This window comes from Talpa europaea (genome assembly GCF_964194135.1).
Source record: "Talpa europaea genome assembly, chromosome: 3".
In the NCBI taxonomy this organism is placed as follows: domain Eukaryota; kingdom Metazoa; phylum Chordata; class Mammalia; order Eulipotyphla; family Talpidae; genus Talpa; species Talpa europaea.
The window spans coordinates 31,019,511-31,038,931 of record NC_140069.1 but is presented as its reverse complement, the minus strand read 5'-3'; positions in this window follow the sequence as shown (position 1 = coordinate 31,038,931).

Genomic DNA, 19,421 nt, shown 5'->3' with positions numbered 1-19,421 from the left:
GTGTCTTCTCTAATGTGGTTCCTAAAAGAAGCTAGAAATAAACAACTGCATCTGGCATGAGGGTGGGGCCCAGCTGAAGCCAATGCACCCAAGGACATTCAACGTGGGTAAAAAGGAACCGGATTCCTTTTATCGCCTCAAAAAGTAGTTATCAGTCCCTCTGGATCAAAACCTGAGGATTTCTATTCTTTCTTAGTCCCACCCTGCTCTCCCTCCCCACCTATCCACAAATACCTCTTTAGTCTGAAGTCTTTTTTGAGAAATTATTTTAAAAAATTAATGTTCACATCATACTGTCCTTCCACCCCAACTGTTGACCCTTTATTACTCCTCTAAAGGCAATGAAGTGCTATTTGCAGTGGAGAATTATATATCCTGAAATGGGGGAGGGGGGTTGGAGAAAAAGAAGAGGGCATGACAGCGTGGCAAGGGGATACTTAATTCAATCAACTTCCATGATTAAAACAGCTAAAGTCAAACCACTCCAAAAATGAAAAGGTAAGGGGAACCGTATGCACTGCTGGTGGGAATGTAAATTAGTGGAGCCATTTTATAAAGTGGGATGGACCTTCCTCAAAAAAACTAAAAATAGATCTACCATATGAGCCCAAAATCCTACTTCTGGGTATCTATCCATAGAATATGAAAAAATCAGCCTGGAGAGTTACAAGCACAATGTTTATTGCAGCACTATTGCAATAGCGAAGATGAGGAAGCACCTAGGTGCACTCTGATAGGTGAGTGTTTAAAGGAGACGTGCTATAGCCACACAGTGGAATATTCAGCTATCAGAAAAGCTGAAATTCAGTCATTTACAGTAAAACGGAAGCAACTGGAGGGAATTACATAAAAAAAATTAGTCAGAAAGATAAAGATATTATTGGATGATTTCACCAAGATAAGGAAACAAAGCAGGTGAATTGATAGAGCAAAGTAAAAAGTAAATAGCGGGCATTGATAAACAAAAGAAGTTACTAGAGGTGAAGGGGTTGGGGAGTGAGATACAGGGTAGAGGAGGTAAAATAGATGGTGGCAGGTGTTGAGAAGTCAGGTGTGGATAGAATTCCGTGCAGAGGAGAAAGAGACCTGGAAAGTTCAGGATGGGCTAGGCCATAGCGCACACAGGAGGCAGCCATGAGAAATAAGGTTATAAATCCTACTGGGGTCAGGGTGTGAAAAGCACCCTGGGAGTGAGGGGTAGTTATGAAGACACCATTGATTTTTAGGTTTGGCCAAGTTATGATTCACTGTGATCTGGAAGGAGACAATAAAGTATCTGTTGATTCAGTGAGCAGTTTTATTTTCTTTATCTTCTGTCTACTTTTCTCATATGACTTTTGGTCAGGCTTTTATCCAGTCCAGTTTAACAAAGAGTTGCTGAGTACCTCTTTTGGTGATTGAGTACAAACCATCCCAACACTCAGTGGCTTAAAACAACAACACTCATTTTCTTGCTCACAGTTCTGCCATTTGGGCAGGTCTCAGCAGGGACAGCTCATCTCTGCTCCATGTGTGCAATGTTGTGATTTATTTTTATTGTCCAAAATATATTTCTCATATATATTTAGCTTTCATCACAGTTCCTGGCTCACAGCTCCCAAAACCCTTGGAATTTCCTGAGTGATAAGAGCAATGGAAGCATCTTCTGTTATATTTGTTCTCTTGTCCTCAGTTCCTGAGAAAACTTCAGAGCCGTAAAAGTTTAAAGTGATCTTTTATTATTCTTAATGGGTCTATGTTAATGAAGGTAAGTTTTGGAAAACACCTAAGGCTGAGGGTTAGTTGAGGTAGTGGGTAAGGGGTGGGGCTCAATTGCCAGTAGTAATGATTTAATCAATCAGACCCATGTCTTGTCACCTCAAATTTCCAGGCTGGGGAACCAGACCATTTCCACCTTGCCATAAAGACAGAAGCTCCTTTTTTCTAGGACCTCACTTTATGTTTCTCTTCATCTGGCTGTTATTTTATCCTATCCTTTAGCGAACTTTGTAATGAATTGGTAATCTAGTGAGTAAAAGGGTTTCCTGGGTTCTGTGTGATTTTCAAACAAATTAATTTAACCAAAGAGAAGATCATGGGAATCCTGATTTATAACAAATTGGTCAGTAGCACAGGTAGCAGGGACTTATACATCTAGGGTTTTTGGTAATGGGGCGGTGGGGGGGCAGTTCTTGAAGACAGTAACCTGTGAGGATCAGGGGTGATTGTAGTTAAGTTTCCAGAGATTCCAAAATTTTATGTTTATTTTTGACTGCACAGGGAAAAGCATCCCAAATTGCCAAATTTTTCAGGGTTCATTGACCACCACTCCTCTGCCCTCTCCCTCAACAGAATCCACACCAACAGTGCTCCTTCCTTCCTAGCATTAATCCTAAGTCCAGGTCATACTCCACCCACCCTCTACACACACACACACACACACACACACACACACACACACACACACACACACCTGCTGCCTGCTGGTGCTCAAGGTGGTAAAATGTGCTTTATTTTGAGGAGTATGTCTTGGCATTTTTCTAAATCACTGGACCACTGAAAGTTTCACTGGTAGGGCAGGCCCTTGAATCTCTTAGGGTTTATCTCTCACTCTCCAAAGCCTACATATCAATGCTCTATTATATGTGTCATATCTTAGTAATTTGGTCAGATTAGCATGTTGTCATCAGGAGAGTAGATCAGTGTTATGTTCTGAATGTCCAGATGGCCCAGGTTTCTTTGAACTGTGTTATGACAGAAGATAGGAGAGTTAGCATAGCCCTGGGGAAAGACTGTAAATGCCCCCTGTTGTCTGCTCCAAGTTATATGGGGAGAGGGATATTCCCAGAATAGTTTCTACATACCACAGCCCTAAGACCAGGTCAAACTGCTTTGACAAAGATAGCACATCTGGAAGAGCCACCTCATTTGGGGCTTCTAATTGATTGGATTTATGCTGATCTATTGTAATCTACCATGATCATCTGGTTTTTGTGTCAGACTGATTAAACTAAGCGTGGACATAATAGGGCCCACCACCCTTGCATGTGTTAGATCTTCAAAGGTGGCAATAATCTTTCCATACCCTGGGAAGCAATATTGTTTTTTACTTACTATTTTGGATGAAGAGGATGTGTAGTTTCAGAAACATCTGCTTGGTTTCTCCATTACAACAGCTCATGTTCCAGAAGCCAAGGAACCAATGTTCAGGTTGTGCCAACTACTGAGTTTGTACAGGTATATTTCTGGTCCCAGTAGACAAATTTTGAACCAGATCTGGGCTAGGGTTCCACTTATTACTAAGCCCCTGTGTGTTCTTACTCTAAGAGCAGGCTATGATGACATTTTGAATCCCCATATATAAAGTCAATCAGGCCTGGAAATGTTTGGCTACTTCCTTTTTCCCAGTATATAGTTACAGCATCCATGACAGAAGGGAAGTTCTTTATGGAAAATTTCCAGCTAATAAAACAAAAGGAATAAAGCACCATCTTGTAACCTAAAATGAAAGAATGAATGCAAGCAACAGTCCTCAAAGGATACTAAAATAATTAACTAAATGAGTGAGGGTAAAGTTTATAATGAATGAATGAGGCTGATACTACCCAAAGCTATTGTTCTATCTTAGTACCACTAGAAGACATGCAATTTATACATCAAGAGAAACCATTACAAAAACTAAAAGACAGTCTGCAGACTGCGAGAAGATATCTGACAAGGAGCTAATTTCCAAAATATAGAAAGTATACTTATATAATCCAACAACAACAACAAAAAAAGACAACCAACTCACGAAGTGGGCAAAAATCTAAGCATTTCAGTCTAAAGAAGACAGATGACCTGTCGGACCATGAAAATTTGTTCAATGTTACTTATAAAGAAAAAAAATCAAAACCACAATGAGATATCACCTCACCCATCTGAAAATGCCCCATATCAAAAAGCTTGGAAAGAACAAATGTTGGTGAGGATGTGGTATAAAAAACACACACTCATTCACTGTTGGTGGGAATGAATGTAATTTAGTGCAGCCTCTATGGAAAATGATAAGGAGATTTATTTAAAAAATAAAAATGGAAATCCCATATGATTCAGCAGTACCTCTGCTAGGCATTTACCCAAAGAATATGAAAATACTTATGTACCCCTACCCTATCTACAATTGCCAACTCATGGAACCAACGTAAGTGCCCATTGAAAGATGATTGGATAAAGAAATGGGTAAAGTATATAGTCAGTGGAATACTACTCAGCTATTAAAAGGTGAAATAGTGTCTTTTGGGACAAAATGGAAGGATTTTGAGGTGATTATAAGTAAAATAAGCTAGAAAGTTAAAGGTATATCAGATGGTTTCACTTCTCCGTGGAATATAAATTACAAAAAGACATATGCTGGCAAAATACAGCAAAAACAAATCTTAGACTTAGTGAAAAATGTAATGGTTACCAGAGGGAGCATGGAGAAGGGGACAGGGGAAGCCAACAGGGAACAAGCATTGACACAGGAAGTTTGGCAGAGGGTGAGTGAGCATGTGCACATATGGGGGAGTAAAAATGGAACCCCAAATTTAAATAGACATGTAAATGACTGACAAATTTAATTTTAGAAATATATTTTTAAATAAATAAATAAAAGAGGAACAATTATACATTATATGCCTCCTGACATGATAGAATAAGAAAATACCCCACATTTCAAATAGTCTTGCCTGAATAAAATAAACATGAATCTCCTTCCTCCTAGACCTATCTATCTATAAAAAAAAAAGGAAAAAAGTAAGTTTAGTACCAAAAGGAAGCAACCAGCAAACTGCCTGATTCCTTCAACAAATAAATAGCCTGAGGAGGGGGTGAGAAGAGTTGGGGGGGAGGGGAGTGGGGGATTGATATAGGTGAAAGAAGACTAGAGATGTAACAATTAAATGCACTACATGGACACTAAATCTTTATTTGAAGAAACTGTAAAAAGGTATCTTAGAGACAAAGTGGGCAATTTTCAAAGAGATTGCATATCCATGACATTTAGGGAACATTGTTAACTGTGGTGGTTGTGATGATGATATTGCAGTTAAGCTAAAAATCAACATTTTGATCAAATGATATGGAATGTGTTTTAAAATATCTAAATTGACTAATACTAATGTATGTTCTTCTTTTTAAAAAGATTTATTTATCTATGCATACAGGAGATGGGGTACAGGCCAGAGTTGTGGAGGGTGAGAGGATTTACCAAAGTAGAGTGGGGAACAGAACAGGCAGACTGACTGAAATACACTGCTGAGGGGAGCAGCGGGCAAGGCAGGAGAGGTCTGCTGTGCCATGTGGGCAGCTCGCTGGCCAGGGATCAAACTCGTGCCACTGTGGCTGTGGACAGTGTCATAGGTTGCATCTTAACCCCTGAGCTACCAGGGAGGTCCTAATGTATGTTCTTTTTAATTCATCTTCTGTATCTCCTACATTCTGCTTTGTCCTGTTATGAGATATAGGTTAATATGGCAAAGTGAAACACAATATGGCAAAGCGTAACTACAAAATGTCCTATAGAATGTAATAGAAAGCACCAGTGAATATTTCAGGGATTGTTTTTGGATGTGATACTGGCAATTGGTTCATGCAATAGTTACCCAGTACAAATTTATCATTCAGTTCAGCAAGCCGAGAGCACTCAGAAAACTGATCAGCTCCACAGCAATATAAATGAACCAACCATGAACTCAAATACCTCCTGAGCTTTGACGGATGCTCATGTGAGCAGATCTTCCTGCCTGTCATTTTGGATTTTTAAAAAAGTAGTGGTTGTGAGCCAGTTTTGTGCAGTATGGCAGGTCCTCCCTGAAGAGAGTTTCATACACATATCTTGCAAACCAACACAGGATGTAGAAACCAAAATTCCCAGAAACAGAGAATATCTTTGGATATCACTCCATCTCAAAATATCTGAATTTCCTCCAAATGATAATGTGAAACTTTCACATGATATGATCTATTAAAAACCAAGACCTTAAGAGTCAAACCAATGTGCAAGTATTTAAAGCATCCACTAACGCAATGTCTCCCTGCATACCTATACTCTTAATCTAAACTTTTTGACCCACAGAGTGTCTGCAGATTGGAAGCTTTCTTGGGTTAAACCACTTTACAGAAACGGTCTTTCAAAGATCCAAATGAATCCAAGTTAATTACAACTATAGGTCCTAGTCATCCATTTTAAAAATTATATTTCTATTTACAAACTCATTTTAGCCCAGTTATATTGTTGTACTTTAAGTATTGCCTGCCAATAAATACTTGTTGAATGAGTGAATGGGGCTTAGGCTGTTGTATTAGTTCAGACTTTTTCAGTGTCTGGTCATTTATAAAGGCAAACTCGAACTGGCTTATGAATTAACAACAAAATGAAGATGGAGGCAGACACTTATTTGCTGGTATAATTAGAAACTTTCAGAGCTAGCTTGGTTTCAGGACCAGATGAATCAGGTGACACAATGTCATGAGGACATGTTTGTCTCTCTGAGTGACTTTCCTATGGATGTCCCCCTTTTTAGGCATTCTCTAGCCAGGCACCCAGCAGTTCAGGCATCCATGCTCCTCTGAAACCCCAGCAGAAGAAAGTACATATTGAAGTGTTGGAGTTCACTCTGATTAGACTTAAAACCTATCCAGAACCAAGAGAATCCAGTTCCCTGATTGGCCAGCCTGCTTGACATGTCTACTCCAGAACATGAGAGTGGATATCTACCAGAACTCCAGGACAGAGAGAGGAAGGGTGATTCCCACAAGAAATTGGAATATTGCTATCTAATGCAAAGGAAAATAAACACAAGGAGTCTAACCTATTTTTTGCTGACTACATAATTTCAAGGGTTTGCCATGGAGGAAAAACTGCTACTAATGTGAAGTAATTCTGCTTATCCATATCTAAGTTTATTCCACATCATTGAAGTTTGAACCCAAGGTGGTGACAACATATTTCAGAAAGTTAACCCCTGAAACCAACTGTATATCATTATTGCTGCCAGGGGCACTGAGATTTTCTAGGATGGAGTGAATGCGTAAAATTAGTCTTCCTGCCTCTTCCTGCTGCTTGGAAGCACAAATCTAAAACAGTCTAATACAGGCAAGGAAGGAAGGAATCTCACTATAGAGTTACAAACTCACAGGAATTTTGGCCTCTAAATGAGTCTCGAGTGGCCACATGGCCCTAGCAGACCTGGCATCAGGAACCCCTTTGTGACATTATCTGAACCCAGAGTCCATTTTCAGATCTCAGGAGGGCAGGGACCTTGTCCATCTTGTTGGCTATGGAAACCCCAGCACTGAACACAGTGCCTGGCACAGATTAGATGCTCAATAAATGAGAAACTTCTACTCTCTTAAATTGACTTATAATTTTGATACCACCCTCCCTGCAAAAGACCGTAGTTTGAAGTCATTTTTTTCTGTCTGAATCAGCGCAGAGGAGACAATTTTCTGCATGTTAACATTGGTATTTTACATGTATATTGTATGGTGTTTCTGGCATGCTATCACACATACTCAATCACAATTGACTCTCAGTTGAGAATAGGATGTGAGTATTATTGTGATATAGAAAGGGTGGCTCCTAGAGGTCAGGGGCCAAGGTGACAGGCATGGCTACTTAATTGGCCCAGCCATGCTCAATATCTCATTCTTGCTTTGTCCCACACTTTAATCTTCACCTTGTTATAATCCGTGTACATGACCTGCAACAACCTCAAAAAAGCGGATCTCCAGAGTAGTTGAACTAGAGACAGTGTCTTTGAAATGTTTTGTAGCTGCAGAATTTATTTTTCAAACAAAACATTAGCCAGAATCCCAATTTAAAATACATACATATGCATCCATTCTGACTGGAAAAGATAGGAGTGACTGGAGCCCTAAGACACTTCTACTGAGCCTTCAAAATGCTGAACAAAATATGATAATCCTTACGTTTCTAGATGCTGGGTGGGGAAAAAAATAAGAGAGTGAAAACAGAAGAGAGAAATATCACAGTGGAAATAATAATACCCATTAGTGGCCAGTACTAATGACAGTCTCCACCTGGCTTTTGATATTGTCCCATGGATTACAAATTTTTTTTAATTATTTATTTATACAAACACTGGGTACAGTCAGAAGCGTGGGAGGGTGAGAGAATTCACCAGAGCCAGAGCAGGGAGCAGAGCAGGCAGAAGGACCGAAGTACACTGCTGAGGGGAGCAGTGGGTGGCAGGAGAGGTCTGCATGCCATGCGGGACCCTCCTCCGGTGGCCTGGGAGCAGCTGGGGATTGAACTGGCGCTGCAGAGGCTGCGGGCAGCTTCGCAACCCAGCGCTCAACCGCTGCGCCACCGGGGAGGTCCTGGATTACAAATATTAAGAGGAAAGGATGTCCTGAGCAAACTCATGCAGGCTTTGTGGACTCCACCCTCACTCCAGCAAGACACTGGGAACTACAAATCCCATGATCACCCAAGGGAGGGTTGCGAGGACCTGAAGGTGGAGTTAAGCACCCAGGTTCTCTGGATATAACCAGCCATGTGAGTTGGGCTCGCTCTGTTGGCCTGACAGCGCGTGGTTTTTTCACCAGCTCAGTGTGTCATTGGGATTCCAGGTCACCGGAACGGGTAGGATGCATTTATGAACTTATCTGCCTCTTTTTCTCCCTGAGTTATTCATTTCCCCACTTCCCCTTCCCTTGTAAGTAAACCTTTTATTAACTTTTTTGTGTGTGTCTGCAATTTAGCATTAATAAGTCCCCTTGAAGCGCACGGGTGAGGACCCACACTCAGGCATCTCGTTTTATATCGGGGTTGCTCTGTAACACAAAGACTCTGCAGACAAATGAGCTTATCAAACCTGTCTGCAAGTCTCTGGGTGGCTTCTAGAAATAGTGATGCCTGAGTCTGGGCTGGACCAAGCAGATCCAAATCCCCAGTGGGTGGAGCCTGGGTGTGTTTGCTTTGTTTTTTTAATAAGTGGCCCCAGTGATACTATCTATTGTGCCTCAGGGATAAAAAATCTCTGTCTTAAACTTTTCAGTCTAACATTCACCCTTCTTACCTTCACTGACTCCTCAAACTGACCTCCCAATACTCCCCAGCCTCCCCAGCTAAATTATGCTGCTTGCTGGCTTCAAACAACTTGTGTAATTATGGTGATGGGTGGCACACCCCCTACCCACGTATTTAAGAAAATCAGGTGTTGCCTCTTAGAGAAGACGAGTCTTGAATTAAGGTCTAAAACAGAAGTGGACATAAGGGGTGGATTTTCAATACATCGAGCTCAGGGTGTAAAGGCTGAGGCTAACTAATGTGTGGGAGCAGCAGGTACAGGGGTCAGGGAAGTAGGAGACAGTCAAAAATTAGAAAAATATTAGAGACATGTTTTCCAAAGCATGAGAGAATATAGTCCAATGAGCACTGAAAATCAGTGTGGTAAAAAACATAAAGACTGTCCTGAAAAATGACTGAGGTAAAACTAACCAGCCTCTAGGACCTCCCTCTTGGCCTAGGGGTTAAGTCTCAGGCTAAGGCCTGAGTTTGATCCCTGGCCAGGGAGCTAACCCACATGGCACAGCAGACCTCTCCTGTCTCACCCACTGCTCCCCTTAGTAGGGTATTTCAGTAAATCTGCCTTTCTGCTCCCCAATCTGTCTCTGGTGAATCCTCTCATTCCTCCGCATCTCTGACCTATATCCCAGTTCTTCTACCAAAAATAAAATACAAAACTTACCAGCCTCTAAACTACATTCCCTCCTGTGTTTGCACCTGTTTCCAATAGCCAGCATCAGTTCCACCCATGCAAGTGCCTGTGCTAGATGAAAAATGCAAACTCAGTTCCCTGACCCGAACCCGAACCCCATCATTTCTCACCAAATCAAGCACCCCAAACCCACACAAGTCTTAAAACAGACCAAAAGCCTCTTACTATTTTTATATTAGTAGAATCATGTATATTTGTTTTTTATAATATTTTATTTTATATAATTCTTACATCATTTTTCATTTTTGCACAATGTATGCATTTTCATTTTGGTTATATTCCCCATACAATTGCACCCCCCCTTATTTTCACCCTAATCCTTCCTCTCCCCACCCCGTCCCCGTAGTGTGTCTCTGGTTTATAGTTGCTTGTTGAGAATCATGTATATTTAACTTAAATGTAGTAGCCCCTACAAATATGTCCTGAGGGCCTGTTAGGTGCTGGGCACAATGTTAGACTCAGCAACAAGGAGAATGTGGCATCTTCCTGAAGCCAAGGCCAGGTTAAATGGGAGAGAGTGACATAGAAACAATGACAACTGTGTGAGAAGGGCTGGAATAGAAGGATCTGTGCCTCCTCAGTGGGAAAGACCCCTTAGCCTGGTGGGAGAAATGCTTCAAAACTTCCATATGATCCAGCAATTCCACTCCTAGGTATTTACACAAAGGACACAGAAACATCAATTCCAAAGAGCACCTGCACCCCTATGTTTACAGCAGCACTGTTTACAATAGCTAAGCTTTGGCAACAACCCAAATGCCCAAAAATAGATGACTGGATCAAGAAGATGTGGTACATATACACCATGGAATATTACTCAGCATTCAAAAAAGATAAGCACATGCAATTTGCAGCAACATGGATGGCGCTGGAAGGGATCATGCTCAGCGAAATAAGCCAAAAAGAAAAAGAAAAATACCGGATGGTCTCACTCATAGCAGGAATCTAGAAAACTTAAATAAGGGACCAGGAAAATGAATAACTATAAGAAAGAAAATATCAAAATCAACAAACAACTATGAACCAGAGACACTCTGGTGGGGGGGGCGCAGAAAGGAGGGATTGGCGTCAAAATAAGGGGGTTGTAATTGTATGGGGAATATAAAAATAAAATTAAAAAATAAATAAATAAAATAAAAATAAATAAAAGGAAGCTCAAGCAAGAATTTTCTAGGTGGACAGAGATGAAGACTATTCTGTGCCCAAGGAATCCCATGTAAACATACCCAGACAGGACAAAACAGCTTCTATGAGCAACTAGGGGACAACTGTGGGCTAGGTGGCAGATTCTAGGACTCTGCTCTCAGAACTTAGCCTTGTAGGTAATGGATGACTCAGAAAAGGCAATGATCTGATTTGCCTTTTTTTTTCAACACTGGGTTGGAATGGGAAAGACTGGTGCTAAGGAAACTATTTGGGGGTCACCTTAGCCATGTAGTAGGTGCAACCCAGCATCACCTACATATAATTTCCTTCTCTTTTTTCAGCCCACACTACAGTTAGGCTGAATTCTCAGCCACTTTGCAGTTCAAATGAGAAGTGATGTGTGTCACTTCCAGGCCCAGGCATTGAACAACCGCAGTCCCCTGGACATGCTCTCTGCCAGGCTTGGAAGATCCTGAGAGAGAAAAAGCTGTCTCAGCATAGAGGAAGCCTAAATCCTAAGGGAAGTTCTCCAAAACCCTTTAACATGCCCCTGCACACAACATCAGCATTTGCATGAATAAGAAACAAACATTTGTTGTGCTAAAACATTAAGTAAAAGACTTCCTTCCTACCAGTAGGGACCTTGCCTATTAGGAAGCTGGGGGACATAGCAATGACTCTATAATAGAATATCAGCCACTCAGCTGAGAGAAAATTTGATGAATAGGTTGTCATGTGAGAAGTAGTCTGGAAGGCTTCATGGAATAGGTAGCCTGTGTGAAGGCCTTGAAGGATGTCAAGTAGAACTTGAAGAGGTCACAGAGGTCACTGGGCAAGTGGTTGAAAGGAACATCACAAATATGCCTGCTTTCATTGGAAATACTTAACTTCTCATTGTGCAGGAAATCTATAAAAGGATAGTGATAGCTCAAGTTCCATCTGATTGTTTTTCCAAGTGAGGAAGATCGAGCCTGGTTTGTTTTTTTAACAAACCATATTTTTAGTGGAGTCCATTATGAATCTTACATTTTTCAAGCTGTCTCAAAGCTTATTTTATGTTGACATATTTCAAAGCTTGCAAAATCCTTGTTCAGACTGAGACGGGAGTTCAAAATGAAAGGAGAGTGCAGAGACAAGAGCATGACTTCATAACCCATTTAAGAAGAAAGAACTCGATGGAGAAATGGTCATTTGTGGAATCCCTCATGTTATCATTCCGCTATTTTAAAACACTCCTGTTTATAGCAAGCCCTGCGTAGTGACAATCCCCCACAGCCCAGGTGGCCACCTTCTGCTCTTCAAAACAAGTCACCCACCCAGGTTGCTGTTGATGGCAGATCCAGAACCACAGTACTCAGGAAGCCCTTACAATCCCTTTATCTCCGTGTCCTGTGGCCTCACACGTCACAGAGCAAAACGATAGACTTCTAGTCTTGGCACAAGACTTGACTCATTTAATATATTTCAGCTTCTAATACCTGAACCTAATTGATTTGTTTGATGATTCATTCAACCAATGTTCAGTGAGAAACTCCCATATACACGACCTGGTACTAAGTGCCAAGGGAGAGATGAAGATGAGGGTGTGGCTCCTAGCAGAAAACACAGACTTCCCTCTTCTCTTGGCTGTGTGGTTAGACCTTGAGGTTGCTCTAGATAGTTGTTCAGGTGAATGGGAGTTCTCCGTGGTGGTGTGGGAAATCAAACCCCAGCCTCTGATTTTGGAACTATGCCTCTCCAAGAGCTCTTTCTTGGGCAAAAGCCAAACTAAAGTGTTAGCCATGGCCAAAGTCATCACCCTCTCTTCTTCCAGCCAGTTAGAAAGCCAGTGTGGGATTTACCAGAGACCTGGAGACTGCTGTGAACAGCAAGTTGTGTCACTGTGCAGTGAAATCCATCTGGTCTCCACAGATTTCCACATAAAAGTAACTGGCGAGAGAGGCTACTCTGGCGCTGGCCTGCTGGAAGGGGTTTTCCTTAACCATCAACCAAGTCAATTAACCAAATTCATAGCAGGGCTTGGCGAAATGAACAGAACTTACACAAAAGTCACACTGATATCCAAGAGGGAAGAAAGTATTCCCCCTAAGATCTGATAACTGACAGCCTTAATTTAATAATCAGAAACAGCAAGAGCAATAATTTGAGTCTATTCCTCCATGCAGCTTCCAAATACACTTGGCTCTGAGGTTAACAGGAAGAGAGAGTGAGTCCAGACTCCATAATAGAAACATGCTACTTACAGGCATCAACTGAGCAAATCAACAGACTGACAGTAATCTTACCACATTAAAAAAAAAAAAAAAAAACATTGACTGAGTATCAAAAACCCATACATCGTGTTTAACATCATAATAAAATAGATCATTTCGCAGAAAACCTAAAATAAGCGATTATGAAAATAGAATAATGGCTAATTAGAAATGTCCTCATGCAGAAGTATCTCCCTTGTTTTTTTCTAATACATTTTACTATGTGGCTGTCTTGTTTTATGTAGTATTTATTAGTCTGATTTATTTGTAAGTGCTGTTTTCAAAAATGGAAAACATTCTTTGGTTTCATTTGTCAAAGAATTGCTTTGCAAAATACAATGTTGCTCTGGGTCATTTGACTGAACTGGCATTATCTTGTTTGAAAACATCGCAGTTAACTTGACCTGCAGCACCAAAGGGCTCACTGCTTTCCAGCTGTGCGGCTCCCTGAGATGCATTTGTACTTGTCATGCAGTAACTTTGCCAGTTGAACAACAAAGAAAACCTCCCTGAATAATTAATTAGAACCTTTTCCTCATCTAGAAGACATATTTTCCGTGGAATTAACTGCCAGAAGTGAATATTCATCAATTGAACTTAATGTGCTATGGAGTTGTGTTTAAAGGGGCCAAGACTTCAGACAGGATTTCTGCACAGCATTCTTCACAATTACAAAGGAAAAGAAAATCAAAATGTTCGCAATAGGAAGAGAGTTGAGTGTAGGAATATAGTGTAATTCCTATGATTGAATATTATACATCCTTTAAAATTCTGTCAGAAGAGAATTCAGGTGGTTTGAGAAAGTTAGTATATAACTAGTTAAAAATCACAATGCAGTATCGTGCAGGTTTTCCCTGCTACATGTCAAAGTAGAGAAAAAATTGCTGCAAATTATAGGCTAAAATGCATTATCTGTCATTGTAATAGGGTGGAAGTGGGGATGGAGATTGGGAGTAATTATCATTTGGTGGTTGTTGTTTAGTAGATATTAAGGCAAAGGGGAGCTATCATCTTTAAAACCCAGTTAAGTTGTCCCTATTTCTGATTTATAAGTTATCATAATTTCTAGCTTATTTTAAGATGACTTTTGATACTAAAACTGCATAGTAACTTACGTGTTATGGACAAGATTGAGTTTGAACTGAATTTAGAGACGCAAAGTACTTTAACTTCCATTTTAAAACACATGGTGGTATGGTGTTGGAGGAGAAAGTTCTGAATAGGAAAAGTAGCCTGGAGGAAACAGACAAGGGCATACAAGGAAACCATAACATAGCCTGGTATAAAGTCAGGACCAAATGGCAGGTTTTGAATTCACAACTAACACCTATCTCCCTTAAATACATGCATACACACACACACACACACACACACACACAGAACACACATTCACCCAGTTACACTCACCCAATTGTAAAACCTTTCTTTTTAGGTACTTGATTTCAAGACTTCCAAATGCTGGTCCCACTTTCTTAATATTTAAAACAAATATAGCTTGACAACCTCCCATATTTTAAATAACACTTTCTGCCTTTCCCTATTTAGACAGGTAAATAGGCACCACCTAGCAGAGAAAATGAGTTTTGGGACAATAAGAAAGCTGAGAATAGAATGGAACAATTGAGCCCCAACCCTTGTTTAAAAATACTCTAAGATATTATGAGAATTTCCTCTAAGCAAAAAGAATGAATGAAGAGGAGTAGATAAGGATTTAAAGAGAAATACTCTGTTCTTAAACTTGGTTTATCTCTGGGTTGTTAGGTTATTTTTGAGGGGTGGGGGAAGGAAAATCACGGAAAAGAGCCCCTTGTGGTTACAAAAATCACATAGCTATGTTATGAGGACCAATAAAACTATTAGCTATTGGCCCAAAGCCAAGAATCCATTAATGACAGACTGGTATCTCTCCAGGAATGTAAAATGTTTTACTAAATAAACACTAGAGCAGGAAACATTCAACTTCTGTCATTATGTAAAACTTAAGTGTGATTCTATCCTGAAGTGGAGAAGCAAACAGGCCGGTTCAAAAAGAAAAGAAAAGAAGAAGCTCCTTTCTGGTACCAGGAGGAACCAACAAAATATAAAATACAAATACGCTACAGTATAATTTGCAAAGCCTGCTATATACAGCATAATACTATTGTTAGAGAATGCCAATAGCGGCATTTAAAAAAAAAAAAAATGAAAGAAGGAACTTGTTTAGAAGGAAGTGGAGTTAGCCACCCAGGATAATGGCTAGTAATTAAACTATAATGACTGATTTTTATAGCTTTTCAAGGCTATACAAACAAAAGATTATGGCTAATTCAAATATGAGATTAAAATAACAATTACTATTTGTTACTTGAGGCTAACTACAGCTTTTTCACACGTATTTACATATTTCTTGAGTGTCATGAAATCTTGTAAAAAATTACCCATAAATATATAACAAATTCCCTGAAGCATAGAGCATTCAATAATAAACGAAAGCAGAATAATGCCCCAATTTCCCGCAACACTGTAACATTTAGGATTTTTCATTTGCACTGTATGTGTCTGTGTAGATGACAAGGACTTGTTTTCAATCTAATTATGCTTGAATCAGCATTAACTTTCATCATAACTTAAAACTTTATTTAAATGAAGCATCAGTTAAGGAAAGCTATGGAGGTTATGCAAAATTAAGTGTTCTTCAAATATTTTAAGATAGAGTGTGTGGAGGAGCAACAAATACATCATTTTGTTGTAAACAATCCCATTTAAATAAAGAAATTGCAATTTGCTATTTCTTCTCTAACACTCTTCCCATCTTCTGACCAAATCTGGGATCCTTAGTGTATAAGTTCTAGACCCTTTGGGTGTCTTTCATCCTTGGGAAGTCAAAATGAATATTAAAAAAAGAAAAGACAAGATCTGAATTATATTATAGAAAGCAACTCAGACTTAGTTAATGACAAACTGGCTTATATTTATTTGTAAGGCAAGACCATTTTCAGGATATCGTTTTTCATCCTCAGTGTTGGATGAACGCCCGACATTTTGGGCGTTCATTGTAGGGCGTTCATTTCGCCCGACATTGTAGGGGAAAAGAACTGTGAATTTCCATAGCACCTCCACACCTGAAAATATGAGCCAGAATCAGAAAACAGGGCACCAACCAAGGCTACAATCTGACTGTCGAATGCGAGTATTCCATTAAATGGCTAGGGACTTAAGGGACAGTTCTTCAGAATGCCGGCATCAAGTTAGCAAAGTAAAACACTTGCTCTTTCAAATATTGTTACCACCTGTAGAAAATCCAAAGGTAGGAAGGACAATCTCTGCATGATGATGCCAACAAAGGTTGCCCTGGCAAGTCCTCACCCAATCCCCTCTAACACTATTTGTATTTCCTTTATAAAATTTGAGCGATTTGTTATTTTTAACAAGTCACAAAAGGAATACTATAGAAAAGGCCACTTTTAAAATTCATTTACAAAATAAAGGCTTTTCTAATAATACAGGAAACCACTTTCATTAATAGGAACAATAAATTCTGAATTAATGAAAAGTCTGAATGATTTTATAAAATCTGTTTCTTTCAAATACATAGCTGCTTGATCTTACTGATTTTTTTGCTGTTAGTCACCTTTAGAAGAATGAATCAATTCACTAAACCATGAATCTGCCTAGAAAATATCTTTTAAAACTTCCATTGGGGCCTCCCTGTTTGCGCAAGGAGTTAAGCATCAGCACTATGAAGCAATTCACAGCTACTGCAGCACTAGTTTGTCTGGCCAGGGAGGTGACCCGCATGGCTCAGCGGACATCTCCTGTTTCCACTGCTGCTCCCCTCAGCAGTGTATTTCATTCAGTTTGCTTGTTCTGCTCCCCACTATGTCTCTGATGAATCCTCTCACCTCCTGCACCTCTGGCCTATACCCCAACTCTTGTATGCATAAATAAATGACTTTTTAAATAAATAAATAATAAAACGTCCATAGACCCAGTATTCTGACTATCAGCATCTGCTGAACTACTGTTTACAATAAATTATCTGAGGAAATGTAATAGTCTTAAATGGAATTCAATTACCAAATTAGCTGACACAGAAAAAGGTGAAATGATCTTTACACTGTGTAGCAACAACAAACTTTGTAATACAAAAGAGTCAATGACCCTATCAAGATATTACTGTACTAGCCTAATGTTCTCAAAAGTAGCTTGTTTTTGCCACTCTGGTTTACACTATTATTTGCTTAGCAAACCCCTCATCTACAATAAAGACATATTTAAACCCAGTTCAGGATGAATTATCACAAGGCCTAAATTAGAGAGCTCTTAATTAATGGGTTTTATCATTTTTTGAAATTTCTACTTACAACCTGTTCTATCAAAAACTCTGTACCTATTGCTGGTAGTGATCATACCATATTACCCCAGAGTTAAGAAAAATATTTTACCAGGTTCTGTAACAACAGTGTGACATAATTAAAATAAGATATGTCTATAGCTTGAATAGGTCCGAATGATTTTTAAATAAATAAACTCAGGAGGGAAAGAAATGTTTTTGACATGCCAAACAGTGCAGAATTGACAATTATTAGTAAAAGAGGAAAGATTAGGCTAAATCTGGAAAACCTCAGAAAAAGTGTCCAAGATTAAGAGTGGAAGTAGCTTTGCTATCAGAAAAAAAAATAAGAAATAAAATAATGATTTGCATATTATAGATAAAGCTTGGAGACCTAAATGCATAGAATCTTTTGTATTCCCTAGCATTTGTAATCTAATTATTAGATTAAAAACAAGATAAAATTTAAGGGATTATTTGTAACATAGACCAACAAGCTAAAAAACATTATTTGAGTGGATTGCAATATTCAGACTTGTCTTTTCAATTATACAAACTAAAATATATATGAAATTCTTATAAAAGTACCAGAAGATAGCAATATCCTCCTGGGTCATGGTATCAATATGGATATGTGTGTGTGTGCACGCGCACACACATGGGCACCCACTGACAACAGTATTCGATAGATAAATGTAAAGGTAAGAAATGTGAAGGTGGAAAAGTGATAAAATCCTTATGACTCTCTTAAATGGAGTTAAGACCTATTAGGTCAAACCCTGCTGGGTAAATAAACTGCTCCCTGGTGTAAATTAGAAACTTTTGGAGGTGCATTAACTTTGTTAGGCCTCTAAGGCCTCTAAGGTACTGTTTAGTATATTACTGTTCCAGTGAACTAAATGATACCCTAGGGGACTGAAAGAGTTAATGCACCTTCAAAAATGAGCAATTTATTCTCTTCTCACCAGTAGGATATCACACACCTGCCCCAGCTGAGCACTTGGGATAAAATGTATGTGTTCATTCATTCTTAAGTTTGCTTGTTTCAATGTTGCTTCACTGAGCTCCTGCTCTGGACTAGGCAGTGTCTTATGTGCAAGGAATACAATAGTAAAAGGACAGAAAAGGACAGACAGACTTTCCCTATGCTGACTTTCAGATGGGGAAAGAAAAATAGTAAACAAATAAAGAAATCAGTTAGGACAGAAGAAATACCTGTAAGGAAGAAAATAAAGCAAAGTGACATGCTTGCAAGTGACTGGACAGCTACTCCATCAGCAGTGTTATAAAACTTCCTGGAACCTAATCAGCCAAGGTTGAGTGTGGAGAAAGAAACAGAAAGGCATGTCTTGGGGTATATTGTTCCAGGCACCGTGAGCCTCAAATGCAAAGCCTAGAAGAAGCCTCATCAAGGAACAAGAAGGTGGACGCATCTGTGTGAGAGGGGATGGTAAAAGGCGGCAGAGAGAGAGGGAGGCAGGGTACTCACTGTGAAACTTAAACACCCCCTCCTTGTCAGATTTACTCTTAGAAATCCATCTGATGAGACAAGGGGAAGTAGAGGGAAAGAGTAATTTTTTTTTTTATTTGAAGGGAAAACATCTTTGTGATGTTCAGTAGTGTTTGGGTGGAGCCTTGTAGAAGAATATTAAAAACTACAGGGAATCCTAGAGGGAAAGTTAGATGATCACTGACAGTTTTAAGGAGATCCCATCCTAAATTGGACATGTTCTGTATTACCTAGAATTTGACAGCATTGGGGGGAGGGGTGTTGGGAGGGGTTGAGAAGGGATGAGAGAGAGAGAGAGATTATTTTAAGAAATTGGTTCATGCAATTATGGAGAAATCCTGGCAAATCCAGAATCCCCAGGGTAGCCAGCAGGCTGGAAGCCCTGAAAAGTTTCAGTTTGAGTTCAAATGCATCCACAGGCAGACTTCTTTCTTGCTCAAAGGAAGTCGGTCTTT